The sequence below is a fragment of the Delphinapterus leucas genome, chromosome 11 (genome assembly GCF_059928025.1).
Source record: "Delphinapterus leucas isolate spDelLeu-1000000601 "Yukka" chromosome 11, BTC_Dleu_Yukka2, whole genome shotgun sequence".
Classification (NCBI taxonomy): Eukaryota; Metazoa; Chordata; class Mammalia; order Artiodactyla; family Monodontidae; genus Delphinapterus; species Delphinapterus leucas.
The window spans coordinates 9,084,459-9,110,793 of NC_143139.1; the positions used below are offsets into that span (position 1 = coordinate 9,084,459).

The 26,335-nt window shown below is 43.3% G+C and overlaps 1 protein-coding gene across 9 annotated transcripts in view; it reads left to right on the plus strand.

Moving 5' to 3' along the window:
• ETV6 (ETS variant transcription factor 6) overlaps positions 1–26,335 on the plus strand; it is a 238,284-nt gene that overhangs the window by 30,620 nt on the left and 181,329 nt on the right. The window contains exon 1 of one of the 9 annotated variants that reach the window (XM_089920305.1): positions 5,263–5,777. The exons of the other annotated variants lie outside the window; for them this stretch is intronic. The gene's annotated coding sequence lies outside the window, so the exon portion shown is untranslated. Of the gene's footprint in view, positions 1–5,262; positions 5,778–26,335 lie in introns of those variants that run through there. 9 annotated transcript variants of the gene reach the window in all.

A 26,335-nucleotide genomic window follows, 5' to 3' on the forward strand; every position in this document is an offset into this window, starting at 1 on the left:
CAAGTCCAGTGACTTGCATGGGATGATGCCGAAAATCAAGAGGTAAGACTGAAGTTAGGAATGAAGTTCCTGACTGTAAGTGTGATGTTCATTCTCACCACTGGCTAAAGGCTTCAGACCATAGTTCAGTGAGCAAATCTATACAGCATATATATGTACATTTTTTGCATTGATCATCAAGGCTAGCACTTTTTTTTTTTTTTCCGGTACGCGGGCCTCTCACTGTTGTGGCCTCTCCCATTGCGGAGCACAGGCTCCGGACGTGCGCAGGCTCAGCGGCCATGGCTCACGGGCCCAGCCCCTCCGCGGCATGTGGGATCCTCCCGGACCGGGGCACGAACCCGTGTCCCCTGCATCGTCAGGCAGACTCTCAACCACTGCGCCACCAGGGAAGCCCAAGGCTAGCACTTTTAATTTAAAGATTCTGCCTTGATTAGGTTCAATTTACTAGACATAAAATCATGAAATTTGTTTGACTTTCTACCAGACCGTTTTCACTTCACATTTCACAGATAACACGCAGACTTAGCCACGCTTTTCGTACTAGTGCCTACATTATAAATAAGATATTTAAATTATAATGCAACTAAAGTAAAATAAAAACGCAAAAGGAACACTAATAAATGAATTTATTCATCCTTTCTCGAGAAATTCATTTATTCATTTATTAATTCATTTATTGATCTATTTTTAGCCATGATGCATCTACCAGTAGACTGTCACTGGCTAATTTATATATAGGTTCAGAATACTAGGAATGGAAAGAGGAAAGGGGGATCAGCTTTCCCTTCAGACTTCTTTTTAAGTCTGGCTGTTCCATTCTGTAACTCTCATGTCTCAAAGAACTGAGGGCAAACCATGAACCTGAGTTTAAAGTTTGGTTTCCTAGAAATGTCATCAGAAGGTAAACTCAGAAACAGACTGCCCACAGAGAAGTCCCCTCAGGAACTGTTGTTACTTTTTCCCTGATGTTACGGTTTCCTTGTAGGATTCCACGTAATAGTATGTACTTCGTAAAGTTGCCTCCCAAACTTCCGTGTTTAGTTCCTCTTTCGGAAGCGGCGTTTGATTCATTACTGTGCAAACATGGGCATAAAGAAAGCCCGACCTTCCTAAACACTGTGTTGCAAAATTAATTGATAATTAATTCCTCAGATGCATATTGCCACATGGACAGAGAATTAGGATGGTCATTTGTCACGGACATGGACAGTGGAGTCAAAGTGATTCAAGGGAGTTGGCCCTGCATGTAAGAAGTTTTAGGAACAGCATGACCAGTTAGTTTCACTTATTTCCCTATTAGTATTTGCCCAAGATGAATGTAAACCTCATGTGTATATCTAAGAGTTCTTTCGATAAGTACAAAATAATTGTGATACATTCTTTTTTTCTTAGTGGTAGATAAATCAGTGCGTCATAGATGGATTCTCATCTGTGGTTTGCTTTGACTCATTGCTAATTTGATAAACTAAATGAGCATCTGATTTTATTTAGCTTTAAAAAAATTCTTTGTGTTTTTTTTTCCTTTCATATTTTACTTAGGCTTTCTCTACCCTAAGATCAAATAAATATGCAGTTAAATGTACGGAAGACGACCTGTTTCATTTTTCCATTAAACTTTAAGATTTTATTAACAAAATTTTCACACATTCCAAAGTTAAGAGAATAGGCCAATGAACTGTATATGCTCATCACTCAGTTTCAACACTGATCAATGCATGACTAATCTTGTTCTTTCTATATCCTATGGCCACCCTTCTCACCTCTTTCCCACCCTATTATTTTGAAGTATAAATCCTCCTGTAACGTCACCTATAAATACTTAAGTGTGGGTCTTTAACAGGCTTTTTTTTTTTTTTTAATAAACAAAACGTCATCACACCTAACAAAGCTAACGGTAATTCCTTCAAGCTATCGAATATCTGGAGTTCAAATGTGATACCTAGTAGTGTTTTAGGCACTGAGCATACAGCCTATAAAGGTAAGGGCTAGAAGCTTTTAATATCCGTGAGGCAATATTCTAGTGGGAGGAAACAGACACAAAATGAGTAAAATAAAAAGATCATTTCTGTGAATGCTGAGTGCTGGGTAATAGGACAGAAAATGGCCCAGGTGGAGGGCGGGGGGCTTCAGGCACGGTGGTCTGGAGAGGCGTCCTGGGAGCCGAGACGGATGGGTAGCAGGAGCTGGGAACAGCTTCCAGGGCGGGGAGTGTGCAGTCAGCGCGCTAAGAGTGGTGGGGCCTGTGCAAGCTCAGCCAACCAAGCCGACTTTTTTCACCATTAATGCTGGCTTTAGTTGTCATCGTCTGTAATATGTAACTTCTCAGTGTTTCCCTTCTTGGCAAGATAAATAGAAAGAACCACCCAGACTGCACTCATACTGAACTTCGTGATAATTTTCGGCTGATTTGTTTGTCAGTTACGCTTAGTTGCCTCTTGACCTTCCAGAAAAAAAAAGAAAACTGAAAATTCAGGCTACTTAAAGACCCTTTGAAATACATAAGGTTCTAAGGGCTCAAATTCTTATCTCTATAATAATAGAGCTCTAATTTCTGCAGGGCAGGTTCCCTCTTGAGATTTGGGGCACTTCCTGATTCTGGGTAAAATAAAAGTGGCAACTTTTTTTTTTTTCTTGTGACTTTTTAATACTTCTTCTTATCTGGGTAAAAACCAGGAAGTGGGAAATGTATGTATAGAAACCAACAATACACACACACACACACACACGTGTGTATTTTCATGTGCATGTGAATATATACGTGGGTAATACGGAGGAGGGAAAGGATGCAGAGGGAAGATGGTCTTTGTCAAATTTGATTTAAATGTAATAGCAAATTAGGGTACATTCTTGTCTTAATCTTTTCGGTAACAAAGAAAAAATGGGGTATTATGTTCACATGATTGAACAAAAGTGGATGATTTTAGCATTCTTCTTCTCAGCCATTAAAAGAAGAGTTTGAAAGAAACATTCTTTACATATACACACAAAGAGTTTGTCAGCCTTTTCTTCAAACACAGCTAGCCACAGTCAGACTAAACATTGGTAGACATTTCATTTAGTCCACAGAGGAGATATTTGTTGATTCACATATTTTCTTTGTACAAGAAAAGCTTCAAGGTTAGTATTCATCACTGAATGTAACCCAAAGTAAAATTCCATTGTGTTGTAAAACAGCTTAAAATGTTATTTTTGATTTAATCTAGAAAATTCTATCGCCTTCACTCCTGAAAAGGGTTCTCGTATCTTAGGTTTAACCATCAGCTACATTCACGTCTGTGGATAGTTTTGCAATATATGAACTTGTTACTCATCCAAGTTTATCTTCTGCCAAACACCAGTGCCCTTGTGTTCCCTGGGGACTAACTATTGGATTTTTCTGCCCAGGACGTGGGGTACCCGTAGTGAGTTAGAGAGTTTATGGTAGATTCAGTTTGTCTTTATTTACTCAACCGCTCTTCCAGGACCTGGAGCTGTCAAAGGCAAACCAGGAAATTATTGTTTACATCTGTCAGGAATTCCTCATTCTCTCTTGTATGAGCTTTCATGCCCTCCAGAGACCATTCTGCATACCTTGATTGTCAAGAGGGGTCCAGGATGTATTGATATTTAGAGTGGTACCTAGATTGTATATCAACAACTTCGTCTGCTGTGATTCTCAATGCTCTGTAGTATCTGTTTTCTTAAAATTTAAGTTTACTTGGCAATTTTTTTTTTTTAAATAAGAAATTGGGTAGACACGTCTCTGGGAGTTCAGCAGTCAAGTTCACGGAGTATGAGAAATCAGCAGATTAAGTGAGCTAGTGCACGTGGAGAACTTAGTGCAGTTATAGCCAAAGTAGGGCTTAATCAGTATGAGTGTGTTGTCAAATAGCCAGCATTTACTGTGTTCCTGCGTTTAAGACCCTTTCAAACATTGTAGGGAAAGAAAAGCATGTGAGCTGCAGTCTTTACCTTCAAGGAACGTGTAGCCTAATGGAGATAAGACATATGTGTAAGAAGATAAGTAGCATCAAAAAGCAGTATGTCATCAATGCCAATTGCGAATGTGTGCTAAAGGGGTTTAAAAGAGGGAGAGAGTTCGTTGCAGTAGAACTAGAATAATGATAATAACGACAGCAGGCACCATGGATCGAGTGCTTCCCGTGTACTCAGTACTGTTTGAGGCTTTTACAGGCATTCACGCAGTCTTCATGTCAGCCGTGTGAGATGGGCATTTCTATCCTCATTCCTGTTCTACAGGCCAGGAAACTGAGGCACGTTTGCCAACTGGCCTGGCTCACAGGCCAAGGGGATGGTGGGACCCCCATTAAGATTCTGGGCTGCTTCACTCCACAGCCACAGTCTTATCCATACCGGGGTGGTCTAGGCATGCCTGATGAAGGGGGTACCTTTGAGGCAAAGGAAGCAGACCACCTCACGGAAGCATGCGGTGTAGGCAGGGAAAGAGTGAAAGATGAGGTTTCAGAGGCATATTTAAAAGGCCTTCGATGCAAGTGAAAAGCATTTGGACTTGATGGGAAAAGCAGTTAGAGAACCAGTGAATGAACTTACCAAGAAAATGATCGCCCAGCACCCTGGGAGGATGGCTCTCACAGTGAACACTGGGTGTGTCACAGGGCAACTATTATGCTTTGAGTCTGGCGTTCTGATCATTTCTGCTTCAGTCTTGTGACTGTCCAGTGGTTTATCTGATTTCCCATGAGGCCTTTCTCCCTTGGCCTTGAGGGATCAATAACTACCAGATCTCGGTCATCAGACGCTGTGAGTTCCGTGTCCCACTCGTCTTCCCAGCAGCTCGCACAAGGGCTAAGTGCTGGAGGGTAACCTGCCTACTTACCTGGAAGAAGGGAAAGCCCCAGGTGGTGTCACTCCCCCTCTGGGATCCCTTGACTCTTTTCTGGATTTTGGGCCGAAGAATGCAAAACTACATTTCAGAGCAGCCTTAGAAACTCGGGAGGACGGTGCGGGCACACGGAGGACCTTCTGGGATAACTGCAGCCCCAGCTGCCCCTCCAAGCCTGGCTCTGGGTCCCCAAGGGCTAATTAGAGGAATCCTTTGTGATCACCTGCTCAGGACTGCGTACATTTACAGAGCAAGATTACAGGGAGTAGCCACAATTTTCTCTGCCATGCTGATGAATCTAAGATTTAAACAAAGGCTCCAAGCAAACCAAGCTCCCGTTAGATGACGTGGGGCCCCTGGAAATGTGGGAAGGACGGGGAACAAAGGTTACTTACTCCATCTGTCATTCTTTTTAGACAAAGAAAATATGGGATTAAGAAACGTTTTGGTGGGACTTCCCTGGTGGCGCAGTGGTTAAGAATCTGCCTGCCAATGCAGGGGACACGGGTTCGAGCCCTGGTCCGGGAAGATCCCACATGCAACGGAATAACTAAGCCCGTGCACCACAGCTACTGAGCCTGCACTCTAGAGCCCATGAGCCACAACTACTGAGCCTGCACTCTAGAGCGCACGAGCCACAACTACTGAGCCTGCGAGCCACAACTACTGAGCCTGCGCTCTAGAGCCTGCGAGCCACAACTACTGAGCCTGCGCTCTAGAGCCTGCGCTCTAGAGCCCGCGAGCCACAACTACTGAGCCCACGTGCCACAACTACTGAAGCCCGCAGGCCTAGAGCCCGTGCTCTGCAAGAAAGAGAAGCCAACCGCAATGAGAAGCCTGTGCACCACAACGAAGAGTAGCCCCCGCTCGCCGCAACTAGAGAAAAGCCCGCGCGCAGCAGCGAAGACCCAACGCAGCCAAAGATAAATGAGTAAATTAATTAATTAATTTAAAAAAATGTTTTGGCAAGATATCACTGAGATTATTTACTGGGAAGGAGGCCCAAGACTCAGGGAAATGTGGGGTGTTTGCTGGGGGTGTGGAAGAACATTCTAAAGTGTGGAAGTAGCGTGAACATCTGTGTCTGGAGGGTGAGGATTACCCTTGTACGGTTTCGTGCTATTAAAGGATCCCCCCCAAAAGCCAAAATAAATAGAGGAAGGGACCTGCTGGAAATGTAGGGAATGGACTGCAGTGGTGGGAAGCCGGGGGATGGTTAGCCATGCTTTGAATATTTAGATGTACAGCACAGTATATTCACTTTCCTGTTTTGTTTTTTTTTTAAACCATGGCTAGCTCTTCTCCAGTCTCCTCCAGGAAGAAAACTTTGATTGTTTGCCGTCGTCCTGGCATAGAAATGTCCACAGTTATGCTAATAGGCAGGCTTAGGTGAGCAGAGAAGGTTTGCCTTTCTGGTTTCAATGTTTCGCAGCCTAGCTTTTTATAAAAGAACAAAATAAGCTGCCAGCAACTGAAATTTCAGGTTAGGGGCGTGGTTGGAGGGAGTTCAGAGCAGCAGGCATTCTTTGCCATGTTTTTTGTGGACACTGGATGCGTATCAGTGTCCTGGCTGACCACTTTTTCCCCTGGGGCGCCCTCCCCAGAATCATTTGTCTCCCACTGGGAGACTCTTCCCTTTCTCCTCGGTTTGTTTCTCAGACTCTGCTGCACCCTTTCTCCAGGGCATGCAGTCCAAACCATCCGAGAGCTTTTGTCTGCTTAGTATAAACTTCTAGAAGAAGACAGAACTGATTGATTTTCATGCACAAATACAGTGATGTTCTTGCCAGAAGTTCCACGTACTCAGTGTCACAAACATGAATTTGTGATGCAATTGGGAAAGGGTTAGAATATTCAAAGATGAGGTTAATGCTGGTCCATGAGTGCTGTGTGGTGCCGAGGTAACCCAAGTGTATCTGGCGTTCTCCAGGGCTTGAGTTCCTCCTGCAAATGCCCAGAGGAAACAGAGGGCTCCGAGGACTGACAGTGGGACGTGTAGATGCAGATTTCTTGGCTCTTTTCAATTGATAACCTAGGCTGGGGAACACAGACTGGCTGCGGGAAGTCAGCTCGTGCAGAACGGGGCGTGAGCTGGCCTCTCTCTGCCCCCCTCACCCCCTTAACAGGACACCTGTGCATTTTGCATAGACTCAGGCACCGTGCTACGATATTCCTGTAACTTCATTTTTTGTTCTGTTGATAGGCTTTATATGCAAAGAGTTGGATTGATCATAATCCTTACTTCATGACACATTATCTTTATATTTTAACTTATTTAAATTAAAATAATAAGTAACCGTAAACCCATCTCCTGAAACAAAAGCTAAGCTCTTGAAACTAAACCTACATGTGACTGGACGATGGGTCTCCCCGCATCTTAGTTCCCCTCCTTTCCCTCCCCCCAGGGGACCCATCACCTGAACTCTGTGTGTGTCATTTCCTTACTTTCCTTTCTGTATAGTCTCTTTCAACTATATGAGTCCTGAAAAGGACTACATGAAACATATAAAAAGTATGTATCGATACAGATGTGTATTTCATTTTAGTTGTCTGTTAACTTGATAAAAAGGGTATCAGATTATATATAATCTTTGGGGACTTCTTAACTTAATGTTTTTACTGCTGTTGTTCGTCTGCATTGCTCCATGTCAGTGTAGGTCATTGCTTTGTCTGCTCTAGAATGTTCCATCTTGTGATGATACACCATTTAGTCATTCAGTCTCCTGTTGATGGACACACAGGTTGGTGCTGGGATTTTGGCTACCTCGAACACGTTTGCTATAAATACCCTTGTACATGTAAGTTGTCCCTGTGCAAGGGATTACTTTGTGTATCTGACTTCATTTTTTTGAAACCAGCAGTACTGTGAGCTGGAGGAACATTTGTGGGAAGAGAAATCCCCTGCGCTTTTTATTTCAGTTTGGTGTGAAGAAGTAGCACATGAACTTAGAGACAAGACACCATCTTATTTCTACATTGTTCCTCCAACCATCTTCCCGGTCCCACCCCGATGCTTGGAACGACTCCGGGCACCCAGCAGGCGCTTTCTTTATACGTGGCTTCGATGCGGTCAATGCTTGCTGACTTTGTCTTATTTTAAACTCTTTGGAGGTAAAACCATATCCCTCTGAGACCAGTCTTTTTTGGTGCTTCCGTGTGTCTACTCAAGTCAGTTCTTTGCATTGTTTTATTTAGCGCCTGCCACCAACCAGGCAGGCTCCATCTTAATAAGGCATATGCTTCTCGCCCTTAAAGAACGTCTTATCTAGTGGGGAGAGGATGTTTCTAAACTGAGCATTTTGATGCATTATGGCATGTGCTGTAACACTTAGGTCATAGAGGAAGGGAGCTCCCTAGGAGAGAAGGCTTCCGGGGGCGGGAGGGAGAGAGAGTGTTGGATCTGATATTTGGAAAATGAGCGAGAGTTCACAAGATAGACTGGGAAGGAGGGAGGGAAGTTAGAGGCCTGGAGGACATGGCACACTCGGGCCCTGGCAAGCGGTTGGCTTTGACTAGAACGTGCCCCGCTCAGTTAAGCAGAGGCAGATGAGAAATCAAACGTGCTTGTGTTTGGGGAGTGTCTTCAGCTTCGAGAATTGGAGATAGACCCAGGTCATTTCCACTCATGCCCAAGCTCCACCCCACCCCCATGCCGGTCGGCTGGGTCTTTGGTGCTTAGTGATGTCCGTCACCCTTCCCCTCATGGCGTATCCAGTTGGCTAAGAAGGCAGGCCTGGGCATGTGGCCAGGGGAGGGGGAAGATCCCACTGACCTCTGGTCCCACTCAGCCTGTTTGCTTGGACAGCACATTTCACCTACGGTAGCGTTCAGTACCAGTCTGGGGTTATGGAGTAGTGTTTTTCTCTCCAGGGATTAGCCCAAGATAACTCCATTGTAGGGGTAACAAAAGCACAGGCTGGGGAGTCAGTCAACTACTTCCGGTATCTTTTAGCCCCAGGACTCTCTCTCTGCCCTATCTCTGCCCCCAGCGGCTTTCACATACTTGCTTTCTAGTGATGAAGCAGTGGGCTTACTCGCGACCGTCACTGACCACCTGTTCTCGAAGGCTGGCAAGCAGAGGGAACGGTGATTTGGGGGGAAGAAAGAGTGCCAGAGGGGACTGATGGACAGCAGGGGTCTCTCCTCGGAGAAAACAGCTAGTCCTCTATGACCAGTTCTCCCTCTAACTAGAGAGATTATCCAGCCACAGTGCGCATGCACGCACACACACACACACACACACAGACACACAAACACTTGGGGAGGGTGGATGGAGTTGTACCAAATAAAATTTTTATTTGAATGCATGGTGGTAGAGAAGCACCTTTTATTACGCCACGGCATGATGTAGCGGCCTAGTTTGGATGCTCTGGGGGAAGTCTTTATTTTAGGTTCGCCTTATTAGAGCTGTAATTTCTTTGTGTTTATGTACTTACCTAGCACAGTGGTTAAGAACACAGCTTTTAAAGTTTGATGGACCTGCCTGTGTTTGAACTCCATCTCTGCCACTTTTTAGCTCTGTGACCTTTGGTGTATTATTTAACCTCCGAGGCTCAGTTTCCTCAGCTGAAAAATGGGCCACTAATACTTGGCTCCTACACTGGGTTATTGTGAGGGTTATATGAGAGGTAATGCACACAAAATATATTACAGTGGTTTCTTTATGGAATGATGTGAATTTTGGACCCATATGTTGCTTTGGAAGCCAGCTATGCTAACCACTATTCCACCAATGCCTCGGCCCATATGTTGCTTTAATAAGAAGATTCAGTCCGTCCTTTTAAGCTGTGCCAGTCAGATGCCCATCTTGAAACCAAGTGGACTGTTTTCTGTAATGTTTAATACATTTTTAATACTATTCAGTGCCGAGGTTAAAAAGGGGGCTGATGATATACAGAGCGGGTGGCTCTCCCTCAATTTCAAACAGTGGCTACCCACTGTTATTACAAGGTGGCTCTCCCTCAATTTCAAACGTGGCTCTCCCTCAATTTCAAAACAGTGCTTGAAAAATCTCCTCCCCTAAGGAACTTTTCCCAGTGAACACTCTTTTTCCACCTGGTTATTGTCTCTGTGTTTGTTACAGCCTTCTCTCTGCTCTCATATGTTTAGCTCTTCAAAGTCGTAACAATTTATCCACATGTACTTTGGTGTGTGTTTGTCCCATCTCTCTCTTTAGGAGATATATTCCTGCTGGTCCATGGAATAAAATATTCTTTTCCTTCCCCACGGAAATGTTATTTTCCCTCTCCTCAGGGAGCTAGGAGACAGTTCCGCTCGACATTCATTTTGTGTCCGTATATCACTGTGTTTTTCTTCCCTTAGATCACCATGTGATTAAAAAAATAAAATGGGGGAACGGTCGGGTAAGGATGGTGTACCGCCCATAGTGTACAGCATGTGTAACTTCTGTATACTGGATATTACTGAAATCTGCCAAAAGATATGGAAGACAGGCCCATTTGAGACATTTTGTTTTCTGGCATTTTCCTACTTGTCAAACTGATCTGTCGTGAACTGAAGGTACATTGTCCTTTCTTTTCAGGATGTTACCAAATCTAACCCCAGTTCAAAGGAAATCATTGTGATTCGAACAGATTCTAATAAATGGAAGTATGGATTTCTCGACTGTATGGGAGTTAAATATTGAAGTGGGGGATATGGACCAACAGGGATAGAACAGGATGGAGAAAGGAGTATGAGGAATAGTGATGGGGGGGGCGGGGCAGGGACCAGCAGACACAGGGGCCATGCTTTCAAGCGATTGGGTCTCTTTCATGGGATGTCTTTCGCGGGATGTTAGAATTCTTCCGGCTGGACGCTGGAGTTGCCCTGGGTTCTCTCTGGTTTCAGAAGCACGTTTTGGTTAGAGGCAGAGCTAGGAACAGATCTGGCCTTTTGGAATCCTCGTCCAGGGCTGCTTCCATTAAATGATGCCCTCTCTCCCTTCCCCTTTGCATTGGCAGATGTGGAGAACCTCTCTAAGGATTTCAGCCAAGCTTCCATGGGATAGAAGTTTCTGTGAAAAGCCACTTTTTTTTTTAATTGATTACAATGTTGATTTACAGTGTTGACTTACAAGTTGTTTTACAATGTTGTGTTAGTTTCAGGTGTAGAGCAAAGTGATTCAGTCATATATATATTATATATATAATTAATATATATTATATATAATATATATGTAATATATATATAATGTATATATGCATATATATGTACATATATATATGTACATATATATTTTTCAGGTTATTTTCCTTTATAGGTTATTACAAAATATAGAGTAGAGTTCCCTGTGCTATATGACAGGTTCTTGTTGGTTATCTGTTTTATATATAGTAGTGTGTATATGTTAATCCTAACCTCCTGATTTATCCTGGCCCACTTCCCCTTTGGTAACCGTAAGTTTGTTTTCTATGTCTGTGGGTCTATTTCTGTTTTGTATAGAAGTTCATTTGTATCAATTTTTTTTAGATTCTACATGAAAACCCACTTTTAAATCAATTTGTTATTTTCAGTAAGGGCACATTACTTTTATAATCAGAAGAGAAAAAAAAGCTCTTTTAAGGAGATGAATAGAGGGAAAGTCAGAGCTTCTCTCCCTAGCCCTTTTTACTCTGTATATGGTGGCAGGGCTGTAAGTGCCAGGATGCAGCACGGCTGCCTGCCCGAGTCCTCACTCTGCTGCTTCGGGACCCCCTCAGGTCTCTGCTGAAACCCTTCTAGGCCACCATTTTAAAATAGCACCTGCCCGACCCCCTCCACACACCCTTTAGTTCCCCTTCCCTGCTTTGTTTACTCTTTAGCACCTGTCACTCTCTGACATTGATTCTACTTATTTTTTACTTCATATTTTTGTCCTTCACTAATACAGAAACTCCACGGGAACAGGATTTTCATCTCTCTTGTTCGCTGCTGTCTCCCCTGCACCCAGAGCAGGCAAATATTTGTTAAAACAATGAGTGTGTGAACTTTGGGCAGGTAACTCAACCTTCCATGCCTTTGTGTGTGTGTGTGTGTGTATGTGAGTCAATTAGGGATTAAAAATAAATGCTACCTCGTCAAGTTGCAGTGAATGTGAGGGAGTTCATCCACCTCAAACACTTAGAACCACCCTGGCATATAGTAAATGCTCAATAAAGGGTCTCTATTGTTATAATAATTGCTAAATATTTGACTTCTTTGCGAGATTGTGAACTCCTTGAAGGCAGAGACTGTTTCTTCTGTCATCTTTTCCTTTCTGGTAGTGATGTGGTGAAACACATGATTGATATTCAGTGTTTGTTAGATAGATAAATTATAGAGAAGCTGTAGGCAGTGCCTCTATAAATGTTTGTTACGTTTGAATGAATAGTTGTTTTTTGTTTTTTGGGGTTTTTTTTGCTGTCTTTTCCCCCAAGCTGCAGTCGGTGAATCTGTGTGGAAGAAGCATGATTATGAACTACCTTAGCTCATCACTTAAGCAGTGGAGCCAGTAATTTATTGTTGTTGTTGTGACTTGGCTGGAATTTCTCAGGGATTGACAACAATGGCAGAAGCTTGGTGGGTGATGGATATCACGCCAGCCTGTTTGATCCCCAGCAGTTACTTGAGATCTCCTTGCATTCATAGTTGGTACTTCACAGAAATGCTTCCCTGGCAAGGGCGGGGTGGGGGGGGCGGTGCCTAGCAGAGGCTGCAGGCATCTGAACAGACAGATGCAGGAAAAACGAAAGGTAACGTTATGAGAGAAACAAACTCATCCTCTCTGTTTTCAAGAAAGGGTTTAAAGTTTATATTGATACAAAGATTCTGCTTGTAAACTTGAGCCAGTCATTTGAATTCCATGGGCCTCACAGTTTTTCCAGTAAACTTAGAGAATAGGACTAGGTGATCTCCAGTGAAACATCTTACCTGTTGAATTTCCTGATTCTGTGCAGAATATTTCAGAAGGCTCCAGACTGGTTAAGAATTTAAGGTCAGAGGCTATAATTAATAATGATGTATCATTATTGGCTCATTAATCATAACAAATGTACCATAACAAGGTAATATGTTAACAGAAGGGGAAACTGTGCAAGAGGGTATATGGAAACTCTGTACTATCGTCTCAATTTTTCTGTAAATCTAAAACTTCCAAAAATAAAGTTAATTAACAAATTAAACAAAGGTCAGAGGTTTAAATGGAGATACTGATAAAATGGAAGGGGTCGTTACCGTAGGAGCATTGGGCAAGTAGCAAGTGGTGGATTGTATCCTTTTGCGAGAGGAACTGGGAAATTTTAACTAGAAATTTTAACTAGAAAATGAATCAGAACCCACATCTTAACAGAAGGCTTTTCTGATTTCCTGGTTTGGGTCCATTTATTCAACGTGAACTAAGTTGCGTGTTGGCTGTCGGATCTGGGCATCTGACTTGTGGGCCTTTCCCATAACTAAGTCCCCAGAGATTCCAATCATGCCTATAAGGTAATGCAATTTGGCAAGAGGATTTGGACCTTGACAAAATCTCTTGCCCAATTTGGTTTCCAGAAAGGCTGACTTACCTAATTTGAATGTAAATTGAAAACAAAACCTTTTGGTTGTTACTCGTTTGGTGAAATGCCACAGAAAGCTGTAATTTTTTTTTCCATACCCCATCACTGTGGAGAAGATTGTTCCCATTCGCTCCTAAATACCTTGGTTTACTGTCCTTTCCTACCATAGTGTTCCAATAAGCTAAATCACTGCAGCAGTGACATTAAATCATAGGAATCCGTGTGTGTGTGTGTGTGTGTGTGTGTGTGTGTGTGTGTATTTTTGTGTGTGTATGTGTTTTGTACTGTGCGTATCTGCTGGCATTCCCAATCCCCATATTAATATTAATTTTCTATTGTATAATATATCACCACAAACTTAGTGGTTTAAAACAACACACACTTAGTATCTCACAGTTTCCGTGGGGCAGGAATCTGGACACAGCTTATCTGGAGTGTCTACTTAGGGTCTCACAAGGCCACAGTTCATGTGTCAGCCAGGGCTGTGGTCTCATCTGAGGCTTGACTAGGGAAGAATCTGCCTCTGTTTGCAGGTTCGTACCTTGCGGTTACAGGATGGAGGGTGTCAGTTTCTTGTTGGCTGTTGGCTGGAGGTTGCCCTCAGCTCCTTATCTTGTGGACCTCCCAACACAGGCACCCCACACATGGCAACTTGTACCTTCAAAACTAGCAAGCGAGTTGATGTTTTCCTACACTTCAGATTTCATTATGGATGTAACCTCAGTTTCCCCCCTGTTATCCTTGTAAGGGAAGGTAGGAGCAGGGAGAACTAAGAAGCTCCAGAAATTTGCAGAGCAGCCAGTGGCTGCATTAGAGTAAGAATACCATGTGATTAATAACCAAAACTAACATTTTCTGTACGACTACTGCACACCAGATATGTGCTCAGAGCTTACCCCACCACAGGCTCATTCAGTTCTCAGCATAACCTTCTGAGTTAGGTTAACTATTACTAAACTATTTAACAGGTAGGGGGATTGAGGATTAGGGGTTGTATGACCTGCCTGAGGTTTGCAGACAGAAAATACCTAGGTGGGAACATAGGCAGGAGGATTCCTACCATAGTACTATGGTGGTGATAGAAGCCACCACCATACTACTCTGAAGATCTTTCCATTAGAACATAATGCTACTCATGTTCAGAATTCTCCCTCCCCTTTATCAGATACTTAAATCACTGCAGTATTGCAAAGGGATACTTGGAATAGGGTGTTTCTTTAAGAATGCATTAATAAAATGGAGGGACGATGTTCTTTCTTTTCTACTTGAACCAGGCTTTCTCATTTTCCTGAAGACATGGGACAAATTGAAGGGAACCAGAATTTCATGGGATTTGTGCGTACTAATAACACTTTTGCTGCATACACATCCAAAAAACCAAACTTACAAACTCCTCAAAGCCAGTAGACTACAGCTTGTTCATATTAAGTCATTTAAAACATTCATTTTAGTTCAGCATTTTGCATTTTATTATTCCATAAAACACCAATAATCTAGAAAAGGCAGAATAGGTCTATTTCTTCACCCTATAAAACTATTTATGTAGATGGATCCTTTTGGGAGATGGGCAAGGTTTGACTGGAGTATTAGAAACTGAAACGTAGGGTAAAAATATCTAGTTGTGTGTGTATTTCTTCTGTATTTCTGGAAACTAGAGAGTTATCCTGCAAGATACTGTAAAATCTATAAATACCAAGGGGAAATAAAATACAGAGAAGGTTTGTTGATTATTGAGTTTTTTTCATGAGTGGCAGAAAGGAGCAGCTGCAGATAGACATCAAGGGGAGGGAAAAATGTCACACTGGGTCAGATCTAGCCAAACATCCAAAGTGCTGTGGCCACTGGCAGAGTCCTTCAGCTGGAAGGACTTGGAGCATACCAAGTGCCCCCTCTTCACTTCCTGGTGGGGATGCAAAGGTGTAAATGGACCAGGGTCAGCATCCAACTTCCTTCATTAAATGCTTATGAAGTTGCCTTCCCTGAACCCTTGTTGGAAACCTTCCATGAACTGACTTTCTCCTAGACTACATTTGTATTTCTTTTTATAAACCTCAATCCAAGTCCTTCCAGTGCTGTAGTTATTTGGGTAGATGTCTCATTCTTCCTAGGATGCCCTAGGCTCTTTTTAATCAACTTGGCTATCTTTCAGCACCTACTAGCATGAGGCCTGGAACACTGGAGGTGCTCAAAATATATTGATTGAATTGAGTGAAAGGTATGAAGTACATTCCATATACTCTTACTGTGGAACTCAGGGCTTCCACACCATTATTTCTAAAACTTACATTTTAAGGCTCTGAGGGGGATGCCCTCATTCCTGGAATCTCAGAGTTTGTGAACAGATTCATATCTCCTGTATCTACTATCCTTCATGTGCCTATGTTTTTTTACGTTTTAATTATCTTGGCTCTGAGCTGTTGTCTCTGCCCCAACCCCCTTAAAAGTGTGGTAAAATATACATAACATAAAATTTACCATTTTTACCATTTTTATGTGTACAATTTAGTGTCACTAGCTACATTCACATTGTTATGCAACAGTCTCCACTATCCATCTCCAGAATTTTTTCATCTTCTCCAACTGAAACTCGGTACCAGTTAAACAAGAATGTCCCTTCCTTATACACATACAGTGGAATACTACACAGCCATAAAAAAGAATGAAATAATGCCATTTGCAGCAACATGGATGGACCTGGAGATTAGCATACTAAGTGAAGTAAGTCAGAGAAAGACAAACCATATGATGTCACTTATATGTGGAATCTAAAATATGACACAAATGAACTTATCTCTGAAACAGAAACAGACTCACAGACACAGAAAGCAAACTTACGGTAACCAAAGAGGAAAGGGGGTCGGGAAGGGATAAATCAAGAGTTTGGGATTAGCAGATATAAGCGACTATGTATAAAATAGATAAACAGCAAGGTCCGACTCTATAGCATATTCAATATCCTGAATATGTATTCAATATCCTGAAATAAACCATAATGGAAAAGAATATGATAAAGGATATATATAAATATATACATATATATATATATATCTCTCACTGGCTCACTTTGCTGTATAGCAGAAACTAACACAGCATTGTAGATCAACTGTACTCCAATAAAACATTTTAAAAATTAAAATAAAAAGAATGTCCCCTTCCTCCCTCCCTCACGTCCCTGGTAACCACCATTCTACCTTCCATCTCTATGGATTTGAGTATTCTAGGTGCCTCATATAAGTGGAATCGTACTGTGACTGACTTATTTCACTTAGCATCGTTTCAAGGTTCATCATGTTGTAGCATGTGTCAGAATTTCATTCCGTTAAGTCAGCCGTTGTCTTTTTAAGACTTGAGAGTTTCAGTGTTTTTAGTTTTTGCAGCCAGAAGCGGATTTTTCTCCAGATCTATCCTTGGCGTTTTCCTAGAATGACATTCCTAAGAGCATGCCCTGTTCAGGAAATGGTATTCTGGGGAGCTGAGTAGCAAAACGAAGGCAATTAATGTCAGACCAACAAATGAGCACCTGCTAGGTGTCAGAGACTCTACTTCTTACCAGAATTTTGGTTTTTTTTTAATATATATATATATTGGATGTGGACAGCTTTTAAAGTCTTTTATTGAATTTGTTACAATCTAGCTTCTGTTTTATGTTTTGGTTTTTTGGCTGCGCGTGGCATGTGGGATCCTAGCTCCCTGACCAGGGATCGAACGCATACCCCCTGCACTGAAGGTGAAGTCTTAACCACTGGACCACCAGGGAAGTCCCCTGACCAGAGATGGATTGCACAGTCTTTTGGAGGAGACAACTCTATACTCTGCTAACTATAGTATCATGTGCTAAGTGCTAGAAAAGGTACCACAAGGGATCCGCTCATCTGCTGAGGGCTGTGAGTGAAATTTAAGAAACGTTCAAAGAAGGGTGATATTTCAAATGGGCCTTGAAGGATGAATAGGTGTTCAAGACAGAGAAATAAGGGATGGCATTCCACAAATAGCCTGAACCAAGGCAAGTGAAAACATGTGGTTTGTTGGAAGAATAGCAAAGGGCTGTGGATGTACAAAGCAGAGGGGGGTGGGAGGATGGTGGGGGACTTAGAGGAGCTTGAACACCATGCTGAGGAGTTTGGTTTCGGGGGAACAGTTGGCCGCTTCCTGTAGTTAGACTGACCCGATTGGATCCGTGGGTTGACCGAGTGGTAGATGGATCTGAGTAGGAGAGATGGGGATTGGAGAGCAGTGTGTGTGTTGTGGGCATGGGGAGTGGGGTAGGGTAGCATGGTGGTTGCAACGTTTTAAGCAAGGGATGCTGAGGGCCCGGACCAGGGCAGCCACAGACAAGAGTTTGCTCATGGTAAATAGCATCGGGTTTGTTGACATCAGAGTTCGTAGGACCAGCCCCATCTAGCTAGCCATTTTTAATATTCTGAAATCCTTATCATTTCAACGCCAATTTAGAGTTTTGTTTTTGTCAAATTTCCATTAGAGCTCTTAGTGTAACCAGAGTGGCAAGAAGAGATTGATTTATAAAGGACAACCGGACAGGTTCCGGCCTCCAGGCTTGCTACTCAGTAATGCACTTTTGGGCGTAGCTTTTTTTTTTTTGGTGGGGGGGCGTAGTTTTAATAGTCTTCCACGTGCTAAGTGATGTGACTCTAACACCTAGAAAGATACAATTGTTAAGATTGTATGTAATACACATAGAATAGTTGAAATGAAACTGTAATTAGAACAGATGGACCAAGCTACATGGGGAGTATTCTCTGCTCACCCTGTGATCTCTTGGTAACTGAAGAACTCAAGCTTTCTTATGAGTGAATAAACTGAAACTTTGAAGAACAAAGCTCAAAAATCAGTGGCATGGCCGTCAGAGCTTCTCTAATGGTCCGCAAAAAACTCAGCTCTTCACAAAGTGCTTTGAAAGCCAGCGTAACAGGAAAAGACATAGTCCCTGCCCATATGCAGTGTATATTCTAAGTCATAAAATGGTAGCAGTTACTCTGGAAAATTAAAGAAAATGGAATTCAGCAGTCAGTACTCTTAAAGAGTGATATGTCAGGAGGGCCCCAAACATTCACATACAGAAAGGGAAAATACCTCTTAGTACAAGTATTGAAAGAAACTACCCAGAGTCATTAGTTGACTAAAAGCTGATTGAGGAAAAAGTGCTGAAATACACTAAAAATAAAATGAGTTTCAAGGAAAATAACCCTTTTGCTAACCTTTGCGTTAGTCAGTTCCTTATTAGAATATTTTTTCCTGTTTTAGTCACTGCTTTAAAAGTGTGTATAACTATAGAGGATCAAGAGGAGTGAGATTAAAACAACTTAAGATGTAGTACAGGGCCTTCCCTGGTGGCACAGTGGTTGGGAATCCGCCCGCCAAAGCAGGGGACACAGGTTCGAGCCCTGGTCCGGGAAAATCCCACATGCCGCAGAGCAACTAAGCCCGTGCGCCACAACTACTGAGCCTGCGCTGTAGAGCCCGCGAGCCACAACGATCGAAGCCCACATGCCTAGAGCCCGTGCTCCACAACAAGAGAAGCCACCACAGTGAGAAGCCCACGCACCGCAACAAAGAGTAGCCCCAGCTCGCCCAACTAGAGAAAGCCCGTGTGCAGCAACGAAGACCCAACGCAGCCAAAAATAAAGAAATTTCTAAAAATTAAAACAAGATGTAGGAGATGGATTTTAAGAGATAAGGTTAGAGAAATTTGGGGGATTAAAACGGCCTTAGTTATCTTCAATATAAAGAAAAGTGAAAGACTATTTACAGGCAAACCTGTGTGAATGATACCAAGACGTTTTAAACCACGCACTCTGCCCTCTGGAGGGTTTAATCCTGTGGCCAGATTTTCACTGTGCAGTTGACTAATCAAAGAAAAATTTTTTAAGTTCCGAAGAAGCACTAAATGGAAGGAAATGCATGTTAAGTTGTGGGAGTTATGTTGAATGATCCACAGAGCCTAGCAGAATGCCTGTAACCACCCACTGGGAGGTGATGAGTTTCCTTCCTGGAGGCTAGGAGGGCCGAGCTGGAGAGCTTCCTGAGGGATTTGGACTGAAGGATCTCAATTATGTAATTCCTTTCCATTTTAAGATTAGAAGGAAAGGTTAGGGATATAGATGGGTCATTGACTGCCCTGTGAGTATAAGTGTCAACAAAATAAATGTGTATTTCTAAGGTTTTGAACATTAAAAAAAGAAAAGCTGCCTTGGTCATCCCAAAGGATATTCAGGTTCTCCTTCTGTAGTTTTTTCTTTTTTTAAATTTATTTTTATTTTAGATTGGAAGATTTACAATGTTGTGTTAGTTTCAGGTATACAGCAAAGTGATTAAATTATGCATATACATGTATCTGTTCTTTTGAAGAGTCTTTTCCCATTTAGGTTATTACAGAATACTGAGTAGAGTTCCCTGTGCTATACAATAGGTCCTTGTTGATTATCTATTTTATATATAGTAGTGTGTGTGTGTTAATCCCAAATTCCTAATTTATCCTTTCCCCCTACCTTTCCCCTTTGGTAAACCATAAATTTGTTTTCCAAGTCTAAATCTGTTTCTGTTTTGTAAGTAAGTTCATTTGTATCCTTCTGTAGTTTTTAATCTCACTCTTGTTTGTGTCCTTCTGAACAATGATTACAACTTGCAAATTTTCCTTCTTTTTCCCCCCTCATTCCTTTGTCTGTCTCACCCTTACAAGGTGAGCACCAGGAGGACAGGGACCGTGTCTGTTTTGTTTTTTACTGTTTTTCTAGCATCAAGCACAATGTTGACACATGGTAGGTACTCAAGAATAGTGGTTGACTAAATGGGAACAGAACTTGAAAAAGAATAGATACATGTATATGTATAACTGAATCACTTTGCTGTACACCTGAAACTAGCACAACATTGTAAATCAACTATACTCCAATATAAAATAAAAATTAAAAAAAGAAAGAACAGTGGTTGAATGAATGAACGAGTTGAGGGCGTGCCCCGGGGAGAAGAGGGGTGACAAGGGGAGAAAAGTGCTACAAAGACCAGTCAGTGGGTAATGGTCTCCTGGAAGGGATGCTTACCTGGGGTTAAAGAGAAGGGTGAGGGGGATGAGAGTGGAAGGAAGGGGGAAGGAGAGTGAATTCACAAGGCCTTTTCTCCTGTTGTTGCATCTGCATTAGGTAAGAATGTGCTAAAACTGGGAGACATATAGTGATGTACAAAACAGGAGACAACATGGGCTAGTGCCCAGACACTAACTCTGGGAAGCAATTCGCAATGACATGCCACTGATAAAGTCTATAAATTTTTTCAAAAACAGCCAAAGGCGCTCTAAAAACCTAGTTTTCCTGGTTTGTAAGTCATCTGGGAGTGTGTGTATGTGTGTGTGCGTGTGTGTGTGTGTTTCAGGCATGTGACTCCTGTATTTATATTCTCTGCCCCTGGCCTTCAGATGTTTTCTGAGCCACTCTAGATTAGATTATCTGCATTGAGCTAATGGAGTGATTTTGTGGCGAACTGCCTCTGTGCTTTGGACTGTTTAATGCTCCTTGTCCTGAGTAGCCAAAAAAAGTCTTGATTTAGTCTGGTCTGGTCTGTTGTAGTCTAACTTAAGGACATGAAGTCCCAGATCTTGGGATGCTTCACTTAAACCATTCACATATTAACAAAAGGGCAAAACAAAATAAAATTAAAACAAGGGGAAAAAAATCACCTCTTCCCAAACAAACAAATAGTCCCACCCACATCCAAATAATTCACCTTACAAACTGTCCCGTGCTGATGGAGCTTTCCAGGGAAATTATTTTGAACCACTGGCGTTCCCTCCTAGCCAGAAGAATATTCCAAGGGGAAGAGTAGAAGGCCACAAGAGACAATTCTAACCCCCGTCAGCCTACCACACTGTTGCTACCTCTGTACTGTCTTCACCATGAGAAGACAGGCTGGGAGTCTGTTCAGCTGCCTGCATTTCAGTGCTTTAAAAAACAATTTTTTAAAAAAATTTAACTACAGTTGATTTACAATATTGCATTAGTTTCAGGTATACAGCTTCAAATTTCGTTATAGGTTATTAGAAGATATTGAATATAGTGTCCTGTGCTATACAGTAAATTCTTGTCATTTATCTAGTTTATATATAGTGATGTGTATTTGTTAATCCCATACTCCTAATTTATCCCTCCCCCCTTCCACTTTGGAAACCATAAGTTTGTTTTCTGTGTCTGTGAGTCTATTTCTGTTTTGTGAATAAGTTGATTTGTGTTATTTTTTTAGATTCCACATATCAGTGATATCATATGTGTCTTTCTCTGATTTACTTCACTCAGTATGATAAGCTCTAGGTCTATCCATGTTGCTGCAAATGGTAATATTCATTCTTTTCTATGGCTGAATAATATTCCATTGTATATATGTACCACATCTTCTTTATCCATTCATCTGTCGATGGACATTTAGGATGCTTCCGTGTCTTGGCTATTGTGAATAGTGCTGCTATGAACATTGGGGTGCATGTATGTTTTTGAATTATAGTTTTGGCTGGGTATAAGCCCAGGGGTGGGATTGCTGGATCATATGGTAGCTCTATTTTTAGTTTTTTAAAAATAAGTTTATTTATTTATTTATTTTTGGCTGCATTGGGTCTTTGTTGCTGCGTGCAGGCTTTCTCTAGTTGTGGCGAGCGGGGGCTACTCTTTCGTTGTGGTGCACAGGCTTCTCATTGTGGTGGCTTCTCGTTGCGGAGCCCGGGCTCTAGGCGCGCGGGCTTCAGTAGTTGTGGCTCGCGGGCTCTAGAGCGCAGGCTCAGCAGTTGTGGCGCACGGGCTTAGTTGCTCCGCAGCATGTGGGATCTTCCCGGACCAGGGCTCGAACCCGTGTCCCCTGCATTGGCAGGCAGATTCTTAACCACTGCGCCACCAGGGAAGTCCCTATTTTTAGTTTTTTAAGGAACCTCCATACTGTTCTCCATAGTAACTGCACCAATTTACATTCCCACCCACAGTGTAGGAGGGTTCCCTTTTCTCCACACCCTCTCCAGCATTTATTATTTGTAGGCTTTTGGATGATGGCCATTCTGACCAGTGTTAAGTGCTTTTAATAACCATAGAAGCACAGAGAAATGCAATGAGAGCCTTGAGCCTGTGGGTTTTTCCAGAATCATTTTGAGAGACTTATTGTAGCAGTGGGACTCCAGTGGTTTGAAGCCATCCCTGATCTCCCGTGGTTTCACACATCCTTGGATGGCCTTGGGCTGCAGTGGCTCTGAGGTCCCCTGCCAAGACCTCTTTAGAACACGGACGGCAAGGAGCAAGTGTTCCTTCTGCCGAAGCGCCTGCGTCTGAGCCCTTGGAATGAGAATAACAGCGCCTTTCATTTGTCAAGCTGCTTCTAAAATATTTGCTTTTGTTATCTGGTTCCATCCTGATAGTAACCGTGTGAGAAGAGCAGGGTGGCGTTCTTCTTGTCCTTGTGCACACGCAGGGAAGCTGGTGCACAAAGAGGTTAAGTCGCCCGGTTTGGCAAAGGGCAGAGCAGGGACCAGACTCCACGTTTTTTCACTGCAAAGGCAGACGCAGTGCAAGGCGGGCTCTTGTGAAGCGGTCCCAAAGACAAATAAAAAAGCGTAGAGAACCTGACGCTGTGAACTTCAGCTTTTAGAGGCGAATGAGTATTCATTCTTCCTTATTAGTAACATAGGGAATCCGTGTCCTCTGGGTCTTAGTGGTGGAGAGGCCTCTGTACCTTCTAGGCTACCCAGGCCTCACCTAGACGGGCACTGTTTTCTGTTGACCTAAAGTTTAAGTGCTAGAGAAACAGCAGGGTCTTTTGAGAGCAGGCCAGACGAGAGAGTGAGTCTGACGTGGACTGAGCTCAGAAGAGTTCTTACATTGACGGGGTGAAGGTGGCAGAGTGCCTGTCAGGTTTGCTTCCTGCAGCCCAGCTGCCCTTCCAGGCCCAGACTGCTAGGACCCGGGTGTTTCCAGGACGACTGCATCTGGGGCTGTACCTCTTTGCTTTCTCATGGGGCACATGTTTTACCTTTCGAGTTCTATAAATGGAATCGGGGTGACACCTTGACCCCATTGGACACGGGGTCTGCAAGTTGGTTTCTCTTGTTTGGGGAGCCCTCTGCTCTCCAGCGAACACTTTGCACGGTCCGGGAGGCCCGTCCGCCAAGGGACCAACTCCTGCGTGTCTGAAAAGGAAGACAAACCTGTATTTTGTAGAAAGGGCCTATTGTTCCCAGGGAGCGCTTGTGGCTCACTTCTCGGGCTCCTTTGGCTGACTCTGAAGAGGGAACTGAGGTCAGGATGCTGATCAGCAACTTGCGAGACATCAACAATCAAACCTCAGGGAACTAGTAAGAAAGTAAACAAGAGTGCTCAATTTCAGATTCCAGAAGAAGAGCCGTGGTGTCCAAGAGGCTGGAGATGAAAAAAAAAATGTGCCGCTGAGGAAAAACAAAACTTCTCGTCCCCTGCTTCTCGAAAGGGTAGTCTTAAGCAAAAGAAAGAAATCCTGCTGTGGGGCCTGGTTCTCCATTAGGGGGGTTGCCAGCGGGCAGCTCACCCTTGAGAAGTGGCCCCCTGAGCCCAGAGCTCTGCGTCCCTGGGAATCACTCAGCCCTCTCTGAACTGCAGGATTTCCCCACGGGAGCTGGACACAGACGTTTGATTCCAGTTGTGCCCTGCATTTCCAATAGTCCCTTTCATGCCCTCTGGTTCCAGAGTTTGTTCCCTCTGGTTCCAGGCAGCAGGCTGATGTTGAGAATTCTGTCATCTTGAAAGGAGGGTTTTCTTCTAAATGTGAGAAGTTTGGGGATCGTTGGCACCAATGCTTAGGTCCTAGGGGTGGGTCCACGAAATGGTCTCGGTTTGGGTTAGCCCTGACGATATTCCTTCTCTGAGTGTCAGGCGAGGATTCTTTTCCCCTCAATTACTGCCCTTCAGCCTCCTTCATATAGATTTGTGCGTTCTAATCTGGACCTTTTTTTTGATTCAGTGCGGGTTTACGCAAACTCCAAGTCCTATTTGTGGCAGGTGGCCAAAATGAGCTATCCTAGAGTCCAGCATGGTGGAAAGAGAACTGGTCATGGAGGGGAAGGACCTGGATCTGGTTCTTACCCTGCCAGTGAGCTGATGTGTCACAAAGCTGGTTGTGTCACCTCACAGGGCCATATTCGCCTGTTAATTGATGACACTGGACTAGACCATGGCTACGGGAATTTTAATCTCAGCCTTCTCTCCATCTAAATTATAGCATATTAAGTGACCTTTGAACAGGATCCATTTATAAGCTACTTGAAGTCTATCCAATCCTCTCTCAGTAGCTGTATTTATGATTCTCCCAACCTGATCCCCTAGAGTTTGGTGAGTAGAGAAAGCATCCCCATCCAGCTCTGTGGCAAGCACACACTGAAAGCTATACTTCTTCTCCAGGCTAACATTTGGTTCCCACACGGGAGGGCGCCCACCACCACACACAACCTTGATCTCCTTTAACCAAAATTGGAGTAAGCCAGAGCTGGGGTTCGTGGGACAAATGGGGGCAGCTGGAGTTCAGGGTTGTGGAGTCCTGACGAGAAAAATTAAGTGTGTGGACTAGGGATTGAAGAAAGCACACTCCTACTGCTGGCTCTTTGGGGAGTCCTGTTGCCTCCTAGCTACTGACCGGACTAGGCAGGAAGCTTGCTGAAAGATCGGAAATTTGCTTGGGCACTTGGCTATGGTGCCATAGTATGTTTCTTAAGGACACTTGGGACCGAGGTTCCACATCCCTGGGAGGTGTTTCCCACTGGTTGCTCGCAATCTGGACATCTCAGAGGCCCTACCTGTCTTGTGTGTATCCCCATCTGCAAGCCTTGCTGTGTTATCCTGATTAACACGGGTACCATTTGTAGAGCACCACGTGGGTGGGCATTTTACATACCTTCTAGGCATGTAACAATCATGCATGTGACCCTGCCTGGCTTCTGATCCCTCCAGCCAACTTGTGGAGCTGTTAACGCCTTCCATACAGCTGAAACCGAGCGCCCCTCAAGCAGCTCTGTTCTTCCGCTGGTTTATTTTTGTTACGCTTGCCCCACCCGCCTTGTTTTGCAGCCTTCAGTGAGTTTTTATTGAGTTACTCAGACATTCGGCTAGACTCCCTGGGGGAATAACAAGATGTTGTGAGAAACTGCCCCAGAACTTCAGGGACTTAAAATCCATTTGAGAAGGAAAAGGCTAAGCCCATGAAGAGTCATCTAGAGTATCAGCCCATGGATGGAGGAGACAGAATGATCAGAGAAGGCGAGAGTGCTGTTCAGGAGGGGTCAGGAGGCTGGATTGAGGTGAGGGTTTCACTACATGGCCGGAAGGCTTGGTTCTTCTCCCTTTCTCTTCTATGTGCTATTTGATATATACACAAGAAGATATGTGAGTTACAAAGCATTGCGATAAAATGAACCTGCCTGCCTTCCCACCCGAGTTAGCCACCGTCTTTAATTTGGTCGGTTTTATTCCTACCCTTCTTTTGAAAAAAACTTCTTTGAAAGTCTTTGTAGAACTCGTATGTTTTCATTGGACATCTCATAATTTTCTGTGAAACGGAATCTCTGAAGGCGACAAGGGCATACGTGATGGTTAATATTATGTTTCAACTTGGCTGGGCCACACTGCTCAGATATGTGGTCACACATTATTCTGGATGTTTCTGTGAAGGTGTTAATGGATGAGATTAACATTTAAACTGGTAGACTTAGTAAAGTAGGTTGCCCTTCATAATGTGGGTGGGCCTCATCCAATCAGGTGAAGGCCTGAACAGAACAAAAGACTAACCTCCCCCAAGGAGGAGGGCATGCAGCAGACAGCCTGTGAATTGAACTCTAGCGTAGGCTCCTGCCTGGGTCTCCAGCACCCCCCTGCAGATTTTGGACTTGCCAGCCTCTGAACACATGAACCAATTCCTTAAAACAAACCTCTTCCTATGTATATACACACATGCAACTGGTTTTGTTTCT